Genomic DNA, 18,114 nt, shown 5'->3' on the forward strand with positions numbered 1-18,114 from the left:
TGTCACGTGCCCGAAAACGTTACCAATAAAAACGTCAACTCGTCCCGCAAAAAACAAGACCTCATATGACTCTGTGGACCAAAATATGGAAAAATTATAGCTCTCAAAATGTGGTAACGCAAAAAATATTTTTTGCAATAAAAAGCGTCTTTCAGTGTGTGACGGCTGCCAATCATAAAAATCCGCTAAAAAACCCCACTATTAAAGTAAATCAAACCCCCCTTCATCACCCCCTTAGTTAAGGAAAAATTAAAAAAAATGTATTTATTTCCATTTTCCCATTGGGGCTAGGGCTAGGGTTAGGGCTAGGGTTGGGGCTAGGGTTAAGGCTACAGTTAGGGTTGGGGCTAAAGTTACGGTTAGGGTTTAGATTACATTTACGGTTGGGAATAGGGTTGGGATTAGGGTTAGGGGTGTGTTTTCATTAGGGTTTCAGTTATAATTGGGGGGTTTCCACTGTTTAGGCACATCAGGGGCTCTCCAAACGCGACATGGCGTCCAATTTCAATTCCAGCCAAATCTGCGTTGAAAAAGTAAAACAGTGCTCCTTCCCTTCCGAGCTCTCCCGTATGCCCAAACAGGGGTTTACCCCAACATATGGGGTATCAGCATACTCAGGACAAATTGGACAACAACTTTTGGGGTCCAATTTCTCCTGTTACCCTTGGGAAAATACAAAACTGGGGGCTAAAAAATAATTTTTGTGGGAAAAATATTTTTGTTTTATTTTCACGGCTCTGCGTTATAAACTGTAGTGAAACACTTGGGGATTCGAAGCTCTCACAACACATCTAGATGAGTTCCTTTGGGGGTCTACTTTCCAAAATAGTGTCACTTGTGGGGGTTTCTACTGTTTAGGTACATTAGGGGCTCTGCAAACGCAATGTGACGCCTGCAGACCATTCCATCTAAGTCTGCATTCCAAATGGCGCTTCTTCCCTTCTGAGCCCTCCCATGTGTCCAAACGGTGGTTCCCCCCCCCCCCCCCCCACATATGGGGTATCAGCGCACTCAGGACAAATTGGACAACAACTTTTGGAGTCCAATTTCTCCTGTTACCCTCGGGAAAATACAAAACTGGGGGCTAAAAAATAATTTTTGTGGGAAAAATATTTTTGTTTTATTTTTACGGCTCTGCATTATAAACTTCTGTGAAGCCCTTGGTGGGTCAAAGCGCTCACCACACATCTAGATAAGTTCCTTAGGGGGTCTACTTTCCAAAATTGTGTCACTTGTGGGGGGTTTCAATGTTTAGGCACATCAGTGGCTCTCCAAACGCAACATGGCGTCCCATCTCAATTCCTGTCAATTTTGCATTGAAAAGTCAAACGGCGCTCCTTCCCTTCCGAGCTCTCCCATGCGCCCAAACAGTGGTTTACCCCCACATATGGGGTATCAGCGTACTCAGGACAAATTGGACAACAACTTTTGGAGTCCAATTTCTCCTGTTACCCTCGGGAAAATACAAAACTGGGGGCTAAAAAATAATTTTTGTGGGAAAAATATTTTTGTTTTATTTTTACGGCTCTGCATTATAAACTTCTGTGAAGCCCTTGGTGGGTCAAAGCGCTCACCACACATCTAGATAAGTTCCTTAGGGGGTCTACTTTCCAAAATGGTGTCACTTGTGGGGGGTTTCAATGTTTAGGCACATCAGTGGCTCTCCAAACGCAACATGGCGTCCCATCTCAATTCCTGTCAATTTTGCATTGAAAAGTCAAACGGCGCTCCTTCCCTTCCGAGCTCTCCCATGCGCCCAAACAGTGGTTTACCCCCACATATGGGGTATCAGCGTACTCAGGACAAATTGTACAACAACTTTTGGGGTCCATTTTCTCCTGTTACCCTTGGTAAAATAAAACAAATTGGAGCTGAAGTACATTTTTTGTGAAAAAAAGTTAAATGTTCATTTTTATTTAAACATTCCAAAAATTCCTGTGAAGCACCAGAAAGGTTAATAAACTTCTTGAATATGGTTTTGAGCACCTTTAGGGGTGCAGTTATTAGAATGGTGTCACACTTGGGTATTTTCTATCATATAGACCCCTCAAAATGACTTCAAATAAGATGTGGTCCCTAAAAAAAATTGGTGTTGTAAAAATGAGAAATTGCTGGTCATCTTTTAACCCTTATAACTCCCTAACAAAAAAAAATTTTGTTTCCAAAATTGTGCTGATGTAAAGTAGACATGTGTGAAATGTTACTTATTAAGTATTTTGTGTGACATATCTCTGTGATTTAATTGCATAAAAATTCAAAGTTGGAATATTGCGAAATTTTCAAAACTTCCGCCAAATTTCCGTTTTTTTTCACAAATAAACGCAGGTAATATCAAAGAAATTTTACCACTATCATGAAGTACAATATGTCACGAGAAAACAATGTCAGAATCACTGGGATCCGTTGAAGCGTTCCAGAGTTATAACCTCATAAAGGGACAGTGGTCAGAATTGTAAAAATTGGCCAGGTCATTAACGTGCAAACCACCCTTGGGGGTAAAGGGGTTAAATATAATTTTTAGTGATGAGTAGCAAGTGCTGCTGCTCCCCCCATACAGGTATATACTTACCTCTATCATTGTTATATTCACATATATTGGGAGCTTCTACTCTTTAGGTATCTATACCCCAGGACAATTTATTAGGGTAAGTTCACACATGACATTTTTGCTGTGTTTTTTAATGCTAATTTTCAGCTGCTTTTTACAGTACCAGCAAAGCCTATAAGATTTCAGAAATATCATGCACACACATTTTTGTGTGGTCAGTATTTTGTGCTTTGCAGAGTTTTTTTTTTTTTTACATAGGGCATGTCACTTCTTTCAACGTTTTTTCAGTGTTTTTCACCCACTGACTTGAATGGGTGGTGAAAAAACTGCTGCAAATAAGCTAGGTTGACTTTTCTTGCAGCGTATTTGCTGCAGAAAAGTCAAGGAGAGCCGGATGTGACGTCACATTTGGCTCTGCTACATCCAGATGCGTTCATGCAGCCTGTCATCGAGCAGCGGACCCCCATTCACTTGAATGGGGGTCCTACATTAGTGTTTGACACGCTGTCATATTCTTGACAGCGCGGCAAACACTGCTTCTGATAGGCGAGGAAGTGTAAACTCACCTCCGATCACTGGTGTCAGCTGATGGGACTACTGATCCCATCATCTGACACCTACAGCTGCTAAGTACAGTGAGAGCAGGGGCAGCGGATGGGAGTTTTCATCTGCCGCTCCTGCGCTATAAATAATTAAAAAAAAAAAAAAAAAACGGTGTGGGTTTCCCCCTTAATTTTGATAACCAGCCATACAAAACTCACAGCTGGGGGCTGCAACCCCCAGCTGTCAGCTTCAGCAAGGCTAGTTATCAAGAATAGAGGGGTGCTCACGCTTTTTTCGTTAATTATTTAAATTTAAAAAAAAAACGGCTTGGGGTCCCCCCTATTTTTGACAACCAGCCTTGCTAAAGCTCACAGCTGGGGGCTGGTATTCTCAGGCTGGTAAGGGGCCATGGAAATAGGCCCCCCCCAGCCTAAAAATAGCAGCCCGCAGCTGTCCAGAAAAGGCGCATCTATTAGATGCTCCAATTCTGGCGCTTTGCCCGAATCGTCCTACTTGCCCTGTAGTGGTGGCAAGCGGGGTAACAAGGGGTTAATGTCACCTTGCTATTGTAAGGTGACATTAAGCCGGCTTAGTAATGGAGAAGTGTCAATAAGACACCTATCCATTACTAATCCTATAGTAATTAAAGGGTTAAATAAAAACACACAAATGCAGAAAAAAGTATTTTAATTAAATAAAACACCATACAGTTTTGACCATATTTTTATTATTCTGCCACTCCAAAGCGAAGCCCTCGACCTTCTGTAATGAAACTATAATAAAAAAGCAAAAGTATACTCCCTGATCCGTCGTAGTCCAATATAACGAGTGTCCCACGCAGAATCTGGGAGAGTTAAAGCTTACAACCGGGAGCGCTGCTAATGCGACAACTCCCGGCTGTAAGCAACTTGGGAATGAATGAGCCGGAGTGGGCGCAGGCTCAGTAACGAGCGGTGACGTCATTGAGCCTGCGCTCCCTCACTGCCTGACCGGAGGTAACCTCTACACCGTGGGAAAATTCCAGGGAAGAGGATACCGCAGGTAATGTATCTATTCTATCTCTTCTATCTATTCTATCAATCTATCTATTCGTTCTATCTATTCTATCTATTCATTCTATTCACAAAGAGAAAAAAAACACATGAAAAATGCAGCAAAAATGATGCAAAAAACACCTAAACCTGCATTTTTGATGCAGCTTCTTTCCAGCCAAGATGATCAGGTTTTGCTGCAGAAAATAAAACGCGGCAAAAACGCCCTGTGTGAACATACCCATAGTCTCATATTGACACACTCACACGCTTGCATTTCTATATCATATTCCTATGGGCGGACACCACAATGTCTATTATGCCAATTTACTTCTTTTAATATATTCTACAATACATTTTAAATAGTTAAAAAAAAATAATATAATATATATACACTATATATCTATATATATAGATATATATACACACAAGTACATATACACAGTATATATATATACCGTATATACTCGAGTATAAGCCGAGATTTTCAGCCCAAATTTTTGGGCTGAAAGTGCCCCTCTCGGCTTATACTTGAGTCAAGGTGGGTGGCAGGGTCGGCGGGTGAGGGGGTGAGGGCGCTGAGGCATACTTACCTGCTTCCAGCGATCCTGGCGCTGTCCCTGCCGTCCCACGGTCTTCTGTGCTGCAGTTCTTCCCCTCTTCAGCGGTCACGTGGGACCGCTCATTAGAGAAATGAATAAGCGGCTCTACCTCCCATACGGGTGGAGCCGCCTATTCATTTCTCTAATCAGTGGTGCCGGTGACCGCTGATAGAGGAAGAGGCTGCGGCACCGAAGACAGCTGTGACAGGCAGAGGGAGCGGGACGCCGGGAGCAGGTAAGTATGTAATATTCACCTGTCCGCGTTCCAGCCGCCGGTCGCCGCTCCATCTTTCCGGCGCCGCTCTGTCTTCGCGTCCTCTTGCTCTGACTGTGCAGGTCAGAGGGCGCGATGACGCATATAGTGTGCGCGGCGCCCTCTGCCTGATCAGTCAGAGCAGAGAGACGCCGGGACCGGACGCCGGGAGCTGCAAGCAAGAGAGGTGAGTATGTGTTTTTTTTTTTTATTGCAGCAGCAGCAATGGCACAGATATATGTGGAGCTCTATGGGGAAATATGAATGGTGCATAGCACTATATGGGGCACAGATATGGGACAATATGAACGGTGCAGAGCACTATATGGGGCACAGATATGGGACAATATGAAAGGTGCAGAGCACTATATGGGGCACAGATATGGGACAATATGAACGGTGCAGAGCACTATATGGGGCACAGATATGGGACAATATGAACAGTGCAGAGCACTATATGAGGCACAGATATGGGACAATATGAACAGTGCAGAGCACTATATGGGGCACAGATATGGGACAATATGAACAGTGCAGAGCACTATATGGGGCACAGATATGGGACAATATGAACAGTGCAGAGCACTATATGGGGCACAGATATGGGGAAATATGAACGGTGCAGAGCACTATATGGGGCACAGATATGGGACAATATGAACAGTGCAGAGCACTATATGGGGCACAGATATGGGACAATATGAACAGTGCAGAGCACTATATGGGGCACAGATATGGGACAATATGAACAGTGCAGAGCACTATATGGCACAGATATATGTGGAGCTCTATGGGGAAATATGAACGGTGCAGAGCACTATATGGGGCAGAGCTATGGGGAAATATGAACGGTGCAGAGCACTATATGGCAGAGCTATGGGGAAATATGAACAGTGCAGAGCACTATGTGGCAGAGCTATGGGGCAATAATGAACGGTGCAGAGCACTATATGGCACAGCTATGGGGCAGTATGAACGGTGCAGAGCACTATGTGGCAGAGCTATGGGGCAATAATGAACGGTGCAGAGCACTATATGGCACAGCTATGGGGCAGTATGAACGGTGCAGAGCACTATGTGGCAGAGCTATGGGGAAATATGAACGGTGCAGAGCACTATATGGCACAGCTATGGGGCAGTATGAACGGTGCAGAGCACTATATGGCACAGCTATGGGGCAATAATGAACGGTGCAGAGCACTATATGGCACAGCTATGGGGCAATAATGAACGGTGCAGAGCACTATAAGGCAGCTATGGGGCAATAATGAACGGTGCAGAGCACTATATGGCACAGCTATGGGGCAATAATGAACGGTGCACAGCAGTATATGGCACAGCTATGGGGCAATAATGAACGGTGCAGAGCACTATAAGGCAGCTATGGGGCAATAATGAACGGTGCAGAGCACTATATGGCACAGCTATGGGGAAATATGAACGGTGCAGAGCACTATATGGCACAGCTATGGGGCAAGAATGATCTATTTTTATTTTTGAAATTCACCGGTAAATGCTGCATTTCCACCCTAGGCTTATACTCGAGTCAATAAGTTTTCCCAGTTTTTTGTGGCAAAATTAGGGGGGTCGGCTTATACTCGGGTCGGCTTATACTCGAGTATATACGGTATATATAAATTCCCCCCCAACACCAAATTCTTGATCAATACAGTTGTGATTTACTTTTTATCACCTAAACATTATTGGCCTTTTGTTTGATTTTCTTTTCGTTTTTTATCTGAATCTACAATGTGCATATTCCAATAAGATCAAGGAAAGCCATTGCATGAACAGGTGTGTATAAACATTTGACAGGTACTGCTGTATAGCATTATTATATAGTATAGTAATTATTATATTATTAATATTATTATAGTCCTAGGGCCCCTGCTCTTCATCTACACCTTCGGCCTTGGACAGCTCATAGAATCCCACGGTTTGCAGTATCATCTCTACGCCGATGACACACAGATCTACCTACAGTGCTGTGCAAATTAATTGGGACAAAGCATTTTTTAAAGTAAAATCGTAAGTTGGTTACCAGTCAGTGATTCAAACCAGTTTTAATATATAATAAATAAATCTTTTTAATTTTCAGAATTAGTATGTAACAGTGCATTATAACATTTAATTTTTTGCTTTGTCCCAATTAATTTGCACAGCAGTGTATCTGGACCCGACCTCACATCCTTACTGACCAAAATCCCACAATGTCTGTCTATTTCAGCTTTCTTTTCTACTCGCTTTCTAAAACTGAATATGGATTGGATAAAACAGAATTCATCATCTTTCCCCCATCTCACTCTACCCCACCATCAATGTCAATTGCTGCTCACTTTCCCTAGTCCCACATACTTGGTGCCTCAAGGTGATCCTTGACTCTGCCCTTTCTTTCAAGCCTCACATCCAAGCCTTGCCTCTTCCTGCCGACTCAAACTCAAAAATCTTTCCTGGATCCATGCATTCCTTGACCATGAAACCACAAAAACGCTAGTGCATGCCCGTATCTCCTGCCTCGATTACTGCAACCTCCTCCTCTCTGGTCTCCCCTCTAGGACCCTGGCACCACTCCAATCCATCTTACACTCTGCTGCCCGACTAATCTACCTGTCTCCCCGTTATTCCCCAGCCTCTCCTCTCTGCCAAACCCTTCACTGGCTGACTATTGTCCAGAGGCTCCAGTTCAAAACCCTAACCATGGCATACAAAGCCATCCACAACCTGTCTCCTCCATACATCTGTGACCTCGTCTCCCGCTACTTACCCACGCACAACCTTCGATCCTCTCAAGATCTCCTTCTCTACTCCCCTCTTATCTCTTCTTCCGACAACCACATACAAGACTTCTCCCATGCATCCCCCATACTCTGGAACTCTCTAGCCCAACACATCAGACTCTCGCCTACCATAGAAACCTTCAAAAAGAACCTGAAGACCTACCTCTTCCAATAAGCCTACAGCCTGCAGTGATCCTAAGTCTGCTGAACCGCCGCACGACCACCTCTACCCTCTCCTAGTGTATCCTCACCCATACCCTGTAGACTGTGAGCCCTCGTGGGCCGGGTCCTCTCTCCTTCTGTACTTGTGTGTTCCTTGCTTTGCTCATGCTTACTGTGCTTGTCTATATCTGCCCCTTTCACATATAAAGCACCATGGAATAAATGGCGCTATAAAAATGTATAATAATAATAATCATCAGCACACAAATAGTGACAAACTAGACTAAGGCTACGTTCAGACTAGCGTTGTGCTAGTGTGCGTCGGGTTAGCGTCGGGCGATGCAGCGGCGACGCACGCGTCATGCGCCCCTGTGTTTAACATGGGGGACGCATGCGTTTTTGTTTGTTGCGTTTTGCGACGCATGCGTCTTTTTTGCCGCAAGCGTCGGACCAAGAAAACGCAACAAGTTGCATTTTTCTTGCGTCCGATTTTCGGCAAAAAATGACGCACGCGTCGCAAAACGCAGCGTTTTTGCGTGCGTTTTGCCGCGTTTTTGCGTGCGTTGTGCCGCCGACGCAGCGGCGCACAACGCTAGTCTGAACGTAGCCTTATTTTATTGTCACGATTCCCTATAGCAAGCCAGACTTCAGATAAAGCCAACATTAACAGTATTTTCCAGTGAAGAGCCTGCTAAAGGAAAACGTCCAACACAAACAAAATAAATGTCTAAATCATTTTCTCATCTTCTAACACTTCTGGGAAGGCTTGTAGACCTCGCAATAACAAAACTGGAAACAAACACTTTCACCTAACAGGTTCTAAACTTTAAATGCTCAACTTTCCAAGCAATCAATAATGATGATGTTTTTTAGGACACAGACAGCGACAGCATCTGAACATATTGCTTTTTTTTTTACACTCCATCCAGCTGCTGTATATGACAGGAACAATAGTAGTTCCTACATCCTCATTGCAGCGTACAACCACTAAGGTGGATTCAATACTTAGGCAGGTTCCGCTCTCTTAGACTTACTATTTTGCCTTGTATGAATTTACGGAAGGCTTAATAAAACAGAGGATGGTATTTTGGTCCAGGCACATAACCCTCGCCCAATATGAGTTCTTGCATCTTACAAATAAGGGCAATAAAGAAGCTGATTCCTTGGGGGGAGGATACGTTTCTGCTCTGTGTTTCAGACAACTTCACATCTGATTCACACTTTGCTTTCATTTCCTGAGGACAAGTACCTTACAGTAGTCAACAAGAGGAAGTCGCAGTCTCGAGAGCATCTGCAGAGAGAACATGGAGCACTAGAGTCACTATGAACTGATGGGTAAGTGCAAATGGCCAGTCTGTTTAGAAATGCAAGCTAATGGGGAACAGATTGCAGTTACTGAATTATTAACCCTTTCTCCTGTAATTATTGAATGGAAATTTTAAACTGGTTCAGCACAAAAATTGTTCAGCTGTTCTGATAGACTCCATAGCTTAATCGATAAACAGATCATACAGTCACCTTACATGTATATGTCTATATAGAAAAGCCAACGTGGCTTTGTATGGAGCGTTTCTGGAGCTTTTGGCTCGAAAATCACAGGGTTTGGCATCTTCTGATTGTTGTAAAGACCACAGAGATATGGTGCTTTCCACTAAATAACATTTAGCCTATGCTGTTTGCTTTGCAACAAAGGACATAGGCTGCATGAGCCTACAGATCCACCATTGTCACTTCTTGCCTCAATGGTTATGGCCATCAGAACGACAAAACCATCAGCCATTTCTAGGTGTATTAGTACTCTTAGTCACTGATGAAAAGTATACAGGTATATTATCATACGGAAACCGATTCATGCTGCCCAAGCCACGAGCAGCGTGAATCACAATGTCTCCACTATGGTGTTTCAAAGACAACAAACTTAGAAAAGTCGGTTTGGGACTTAGATGACTAATCCAAGACTTCTCCTCACCCTACTCCTCTAGACTGAAAGGTCTCTCTTATGCACAGGTCATCCGTCCTGGACTACTCATCCTAGTCACCTCATCCCAGGACGGCTTATTAAATTAAAGTATGTTTTCTCTGAAATGACACAGCATTTCCAAATAATGTATACAATTCTGCAACAGCCTGTATATGATTTATGTTGCCCATAGTTCAGGCCCCATGCATCCAATAACAGGTTCCATTTAAATATATGCCCATACATTTCCATCAGTGACTAAGAGCAGAGCCTTCACTTAAAGTGTTAACCTCAAAGTTTTATGGGTTTAGATGTTTTAAAAACAAGTAATGTTGGGGAGTGTAGCTCAAGAGTGCCATTAATGAGGGGATGAGGTCACTGGCATCTCGATCCATATGTGTATCAATTAAATTCAGTAAGAATTTCAGGGTGGGATAGAAGTGCAAAAATTTGTTTTGCCCCCCCCCCAAAATTATTATTATTATTTATTTTACAGCACCATTGATTCCATGGTGCTGTATAATGCGCAAAATACATGATTCAAAATACAGCATATACTCGAGTATAAGCCGACCCGAGTATAAGCCGACCCCCTAATTTTGCCACAAAAAACTGGGAAAACAATGACTCGACTATAAGCCTAGGGTGGAAAATGCAGCAGCTACCGGTAAATGTCAAAAGTAAAAATAGATACCAATAAAAGTAAAATTAATTGAGACATCAGTAGGTTAAGTGTTTTTGAATATCCATATTGAATCAGGAGCCCCATATAATGCTCCATAAAGTTTATGATGGCCCCATAAGATGCTCCATATTAAAATATGCCCCATATAATCCTGCATAAAGGTTAATAATGGCCCCATAAGATGCTCCATAGACATTTGCCCAATATAATGCTGCACTATGCTGATTATGGCCCCATAAGATGCTCCATAAAGATATTTGCCCCATTTAGTGCTGCACAAACCTTGATTATGGCCCCATAAGATGCTCCATACAGACACTTGCCCCATATACCGTAATGCTCCACAAACGTTAATTATGGCCCCATACAGACACTTGCCCTATATAGTGCTGCACAAACGTTATGGCCCCATATAGTTCTGCACAAACGTTATGGCCCCATAGATGCTCCATACAAACACTTGCCCCATATAGTGCTGCACAAATGTTATGGCCCCATATAGTGCTGCACAAACGTTATGGCCCCATAAGATGCTCCATACAGACAGTTGCCCCATTTGCTGTTGCTGCAATAAAAAAAAATAAATCACATACTCACCTCTCCATCGCTCAGGCCCCCGGCACTTTCAATATTCACCTGCTCCTCGTTCCGGCGCCGCTCCATCTTCAGCGTCTCATGCACTGACGTTCAGGCAGAGAGCGTGCACTAACCACGTCACCGTTCCCTCTGACCTGAGCGTCACTGCTGAAGACGGAGCGGTGCCCGGAACGGGGAGCAGGTGAATATCGCGCAGCGCTCCCCTCCCCATTATACTCGCCTACTCCTGGCGCGGTGCAGTCCCTGCTTCCCCGGCAGCTTCTTCCTGTATTGAGCTGTCACCGTTACCACTCATTACAGTAATGAATATGCGGCTCCACCTCTATGGGAGGTGGAGCCGCATATTCATTACTGTAATGAGCGGTACCATGTGATCGCTCAGTACAGGAAGAAGCTGCCGGCGCCTGGAAAGCCAGGGACCTGCAGGGACCGCGCCAGGAGTAGGTGAGTATAATTAGACAGCCCCCGCTCCCCCTCCCCTGCCAACCCCTGGGTATGACTCGAGTATAAGCCGAGAGGGGAACTTTCAGCCCAAAAAAATCGGCTGAAAATCTCGGCTTATACTCGAGTATATACGGTAAGCGGTTTTATATTTTGCACCCCAAAATGCATACTCCCTTGTAGATTGTGTGCCCTCGCGGGCAGGGTCCTCTCTCCTCCTGTATCAGTTGTGACTTGTATTGTTCAAGATTATTGTACTTGTTTTTATTATGTATACCCCTCCTCACATGTAAAGCTCCATGGAAAAAATGGCGCTATAATAATAAATAATAATAATACCACGAATCTCTAGAATTAAGGTGTACCAATACTAAATGCTCCTGGCTCCTTGTCTAGGCAAAGTACCGCAGGACTGCGGTTTTATTATCAGGATTTGTAAGGGTCGCAGCAGTCAGTTGCTAACTGATCAGAATGTTATAGCGTATCCTAACAATATGAAATTACACTCTGGAAAAGGAAGACCCCCTTAAAGTTGAAAATATTTCCAAACAGGAACTCTGCTTTGCAGATCAATGGGTTATGTAGACTTATTCCCCTCTCCAGACTGAGAACACAAGTGCGAAAAATAACTGTTCACCCCAAGAGCAGCGGAGACCCAGTGGTGGACCTGGGACGGTGCGTAAATTAAAGTTTGCTTTATGCATCATTGGTATTATTTGCGTCTAAAAACAACCTAATACCTAACTTTTGTTAATCCTTTAAGGGAAAAAAATAAAACACAATCCAATTCTGATGTTTTTTGACATTTTTAATTTTTTGTTTTTCATATGCTCCACATTTACCAAATTTATGCAATTTTACTTATAATTCACAAAAAATGCCCATAAATAAATATATCCCTAAACAGGGAAATAAAGACCACCAAATAAATACATCTATATCACCTCTTTGGAAATCAGAATAAATGTAATCCCAAAACCAGTGGTACTTTTGTTGTTAAAATTTATTTTTATTTTCAACGATTAAAATAACTCACAGTAACAGAAAAAGTGCTGGAACCAATAAAGAGGGACACAAAAACCATAGGAAAACATCCACCATAATGTTTTAGCACAACCAATAATCGTTACTTCCTATATAACCCTGTGTAATATGCAAGGCAAGGACGCCTACTAGGGGAAGAGGGCTGAATTGCCAATGGTAAGACTTATAAATTAGAAATAGCACAACCGTGCCTAATTACCAACACCCTGTGGTGTGTTTGATAAGGTCCACGCGGCGGTCCCTCTGCCTCGACGCGCGTTTCGCCAGATGTCTCCCGAAGAAGCATCTGGCGAAACGTGCATCGAGGCAGAGGGACGCCGAGGAAACAACACACAGCACACTATAGGTAAACTTATCTTTACCCTATTTAGCAGTGGTATTATACTTGCTAGCGTATTGTACTGCTGCAGGGACCTTATCAAACACACCACAGGGTGTTGGTAATTAGGCACGGTTGTGCTATTTCTAATTTATAAGTCTTACCATTGGCAATTCAGCCCTCTTCCCCTAGTACCGTAGGTATCCTTGCCTTGCATATTGCACAGGGTTATATAGTAAGTAACGATTATTGGTTGTGCTAAAACATTATGGTGGATGTTTTCCTATGGTTTTTGTGTCCCTATTTATTGGTTCCAGTACTTTTTCTGTTACTGTGAGTTATTTTAATCGTTGAAAATAAAAGCAATTTTACTTATGTCTTATGACTTTTATAGAATGAATACTGTTTGAAATAAAAAAAATAATTTGTTTTATGTGGCCATATTCGGAGACTCATTAGTTTGCCATTTTTCCACGAAATAAGCTGCATCTTGGTTTACTTTTTGCATGACAAAGTACAGTCGCCATGGATCCCATTGTGGGGTACACAAAGTGCTTTGAAAAAGTATTCATACCCCATAAACATTTCCACATTTTTAAAATTACTCCCACAAGCTTAAATCTTGTTTTATTGGGATTTTATGTGATATACCGACACTAAGTAGCAAGTATTCGTGAAGTGTAAATAACACGTTTTTTTTTTTTAAATCATTTTAAAAATATAAATCTGAAATTGTGATGTGCATTTGTATTCAGCCCCCTCCAGTCAATTATGGGGACCCCTTTCATTACAATTACTGCTGTAAATTATCCGGTGTTATCAGAGTATCATGGAAGCACTCGGAAATTATGGTTGAGTCCCTGTGGCTGCATGTTTTGCGACTGATAGGTAATCCCCGCATGTTTTGAGGCTGGCTAAAGGTACCGTCACACTGAACGATATTGTTAACGATATTGTTGCTTTTTGTGACGTAGCAATGATATCGTTAACTAAATCGTTCTGTGTGACAGCGACCAACGATCAGGCCCCTGCTGGGAGATCGTTGGTCGCTGGGGAAAGTCCAGCACTTTATTTTGTCGCTGGATCTCCCGCTGACATCGCTGAATCGGCGTGTGTGACGCAGATTCAGCGATGTCGTCACTGGTAACCAGGGTAAACATCGGGTTACTAAGCGCAGGGCAGCGCATAGTAATCCGATGTTTACCCTGGTTACCGTTGTAAATGTAAAAAAACAAACACTACATACTTACATTCCCGGTGTCTGGTCAGGTCCCTCGCCGTCAACTTCCCGCACTGACTGGTGAGCGCCGGCCAGCCGTAAAGCACAGCACAGCGGTGACGTCACCGCTGTACTTTACGGCCGGCGCTCAGTCAGTGCTGGAAGCTGAAGGCGAGGGACCTGACCAGACACCGGGAATGTAAGTATGTAGTGCGCTTAGTAACCCGATGTTTACCCTGGTTACCCGGGGACTTCAAGATCGTTGGTCACTGGAGAGCTGTCTGTGTGACAGCTCTCCAGCGACGCTGCAGCGATCGACATCGTTGTCGGTATCGCTGCAGCGTCGCTTAGTGTGACGGTACCTTAACAAACAGGCAATCCCTAAGGCCGGTTTAACACGTCAGTGGCTCCGGTACGTGTGGTGACAGTTTCCTCACGTACCGGAGACACTGATTCACGTAGACACATTGAAATCAATGTGTCTCTGCACATGTCAGCGGGTTTTAACGGACCGTGTGTCCGTTTGGAAAACACGGAGACATGTCAGTGTTCGTGGGAGCGCACGGATTACACGGACCCATTAAAGTCAATGGGTCCGTGTGCCGTGCAGGAGACAGCGCTACAGTAAGCGCTGTCCCCCCCACGTGGTGCTGAAGCCGCCATTCATATCTTCTCTCCAGCAGCGTTTGCTGTAGAGAAGATATGATAAATCCTTTTTTTTTGTGTGTTTAAAATAAAGATCCCTGTCCCCATCCCCTCCCACCCCATGTGCGCCCGCCCGCTGTCACCCAGCTCCCTCGCAGCGTCCTGTCCTCGCCGCATCTTCTCCTGTATGAGTGGTCACGTGGGGCCGCCGATTACAGTCATGAATATGCGGCTCCACCTCCCATAGGGGTGGAGCCGCATATTCATGACTGTAATGGGCGGCCCCACGTGACCGCTTATACAGGAGAAGGTGCGGCACGGAGAGGATGCTGCGAGGGAGTCGGGTGAGTATTTTATTAACAGTGGGCGGGCGCACAGGGGGTGGGGACAGGGATCTTTATTTTAAACACGAAAAAAAAAAAAGGATTTATCATATCTTCTCTCCAGCGAACAGATATGAATGGCGGCTTCAGCACCAGATGCAGGGGAGAGCGCTTATCTTTAGCGCTGTCTCCTGCATGCTCCGTGTGGTACCCAGTCGGCACACGAGCGGCACACGTGTGCCGCCCGTGTGCCACACGGATGGCCTACGTGAGCTCACGGACACACGGACACGGATAATTCCGGTACCGATTTTTCTGGTACCAGAATTATCTGGATGTGTGGGACAGGCCTAACAGTGGCAATCATGCAGCCACAGGGACACAAAAATTTATCTGAGAATGCTCAAAATACTCAAATAACATCCAAACATGCTTGGGTAACACGTTATCCGAGCATGTTCGTTCATCAATAATGAATATGTTTTGATCTAAACCAGGGGTCCCCAGCCTGAAGCTCGCTTGAGAGCCACACGTGTATCGCGAGCCCGTCTGCCAGTCTGCCGTCCTAATGGACAAAGTGTAGCAAACCGCTATTAAGTGTAGATCTCTAGATGGTGACTTTTGTGTGAAATCCTGGACCTTGGCATACTACCTTGGTGTGATTTCAGAGGAAAAGCTTTGGCTGTCATTATACCAGCAGTAGGGGCTCAGAGTGTCACTACTGTGGGTGGGGCAGGAGTTGGATGTGGCTCGCGACCCTCTCTCAGAGCTGAATATGGCTCTCAAAGTCAGAAAGGTTGGGACCTCTGATCTAAACTACTTCATTGTAGCTCTGGCATTATGTTTAGGGTCCTTGTGCTACTGGAAGGTGAACCAGTCTCAAGTCTTTTGCAGGCTCTAACAGGTTTTTTCCAGCATTGCCCTCTATTTAAGCTACATCCATCTTCCCATCAACTCTTGACCAGCTTCCCGGTCTCTGATGAAGAAAAGCATCCCCGCAGCATGATGCTGGCACCAAGTTTGACGATGGGTATGGTGTTTTCAGGGTGAAAAGCAGTGTTCATTTTCAGCCACAGATAGCGTTTTGCATTTAGCCCAAAAAGTTCTACTTTATTTTTATCTAACCAGAGCACCTTCTTCTACAGCTGTGGACTCTACATAGCTTTTTGTACATTTTTTGGCTTTCCTTAGGCTATGTGCACACGTTGCGGATTCTCTGTGGATCCGCAGCGTTTTATGGGGTGCAGAAAAGCTGCAGATCCGCAATTGATTTACAGTACAATGTAAATCAATGAGAAAAAAAAAGCTGTGCACACGTTGCGGAAAATCCGCTGCGGAAACGCTGCGGTTTAAAAGAAGTAGCATGTCACTTTTTTGAGAATCTGCAGCGTTTTTGTACCCATTCCATTATAGAAATCCACAGGGGTAAAAAACACAGCACGTACACAAAAAAACGCACGAAAAACGCTGCGGATCTTCACAAAAAACGCAACAAATCCGCAGGTTTGTTTTCTGCCAGGAGAGGCAGAATCCGCAACAGAAATTCCTAAGGCTAATCCGCAAAGTGTGCACATAGCCTTAAAAAAAATGACTTTCATCTTGTCATTCTTCAATAAAGGTCAGATTTGTGGAGCATACAAGTGATAGTTGCACTGTGTACAGATTCTCCCACCAGAGTTATGGATCTCTGCAGCTTCTCCAGAGTGACCATGGGCCTCTCGGTTGCGTCTCTAATTAGTGCACTACTTGCTTGGGATGTAAGTTTCTTGGGATGTAAGTTTAGGTGAGCGGCCATGTCTTGGTATGTTGGCAATTGTGCCATACTCCTTCCATTTTTGAATCAGTCCTACGTGAGATGTTCAGAGCTTGGGTAATTTTTTTGTGATGCCCTAACCCTGCTTTACCCTTCTTCACAACTTTATCCCTGACTGTTTGATCCCTAATTTTTTCAAACAAACCTCTGAGGACTTCACAGAACAGCTGTACTGCCACTCAGAATAATAACACACAAGTGGACTCAATTTACTAATTATGTGACTTCTTGATGCAATTCGTCACTCGGGATTTCATGTAGGGGCATCAGACTACAGGGGGCTGAATACCAATGAACATCACAATTTTCAGATTTATATTTTTAAAATAATTTGAAAACCATGTATCATTTCCTTTACACTTTACAAATACTTGCTACTTTGTAAGGATGTAGAACATAAAATTCAAATAAAATACACTTAAAGAAGCACTCCTCCCATCCAAATTTTTATCCTCTTAATATACTAAAGTCATCATATTATATGGCATTGTGTACTTACAATTGCTCATTTCTCTTCTACTGCTAATTATTTTGACATTCATTAGGTCATCAGGTGATTAAAAACTGACTAGCTAAACTCTTCTACGTTCTACGTAGAAACAGGTGATCAATTTCCCTGTATGACTTATCAGTCACTAGAAAAGTCCCTGGCAGGGGAGGAGCAGAGCAGTTGGGTCAGTAAGTGAAGAAGGGGATGGTAAATGCAGGGAAAAGAGACTTCCTGATTCTACACAGAGCAGAGAAAAGAAGAATAAATATGTAGAAGGGTAAAACGAGTATTTGGAAGTACACAGCGCTATATAATATGATGATTGCAATATATAAAGAGGATAAAAACTTTGATGGAAGTGCTTCTTTAAGTTTGTGGGTACAACATGACAAAAGCATGGAAAAGTTTGCTGAGTATGAATACTTTTTAAAGGCATTGTATGACATTTCAATCACTTTTAATTACACTTAGGCGGAATGAACAAAAGACATGCATTTTATGCCCACGTTGCAGAAATTCTGTGGAAATATCTGCAGCATTTCCGCAACTCCCTGCTGCAGGTAAAATGCATGTGGAATTCACATGCGTTTTCCCGCAAAACGCAAGCGTTTTCCAAGCGTTTTTAGCGTGCAGAATGCTTGCGTTTTCCAAGCGATTTGAAG

At 43.6% G+C, this 18,114-nt stretch overlaps 2 protein-coding genes across 2 annotated transcripts in view; one reads left to right on the forward strand and one right to left on the reverse strand.

Moving 5' to 3' along the window:
• The window catches only part of UBAC2 (UBA domain containing 2), a 285,129-nt gene that overhangs the window by 202,005 nt on the left and 65,010 nt on the right, over positions 1 to 18,114 (reverse strand). The gene's annotated exons all lie outside the window — the stretch shown is intronic.
• The window catches only part of GPR18 (G protein-coupled receptor 18), a 28,510-nt gene continuing 19,523 nt past the window's right edge, over positions 9,128 to 18,114 (forward strand). Inside the window, exon 1 of the mRNA XM_069757988.1 lies at positions 9,128 to 9,251. The gene's annotated coding sequence lies outside the window, so the exon portion shown is untranslated. The remainder of the gene's footprint in view (positions 9,252 to 18,114) is intronic.

The sequence above is a fragment of the Ranitomeya imitator genome, chromosome 3 (genome assembly GCF_032444005.1).
Source record: "Ranitomeya imitator isolate aRanImi1 chromosome 3, aRanImi1.pri, whole genome shotgun sequence".
NCBI classification, from domain to species: domain Eukaryota; kingdom Metazoa; phylum Chordata; class Amphibia; order Anura; family Dendrobatidae; genus Ranitomeya; species Ranitomeya imitator.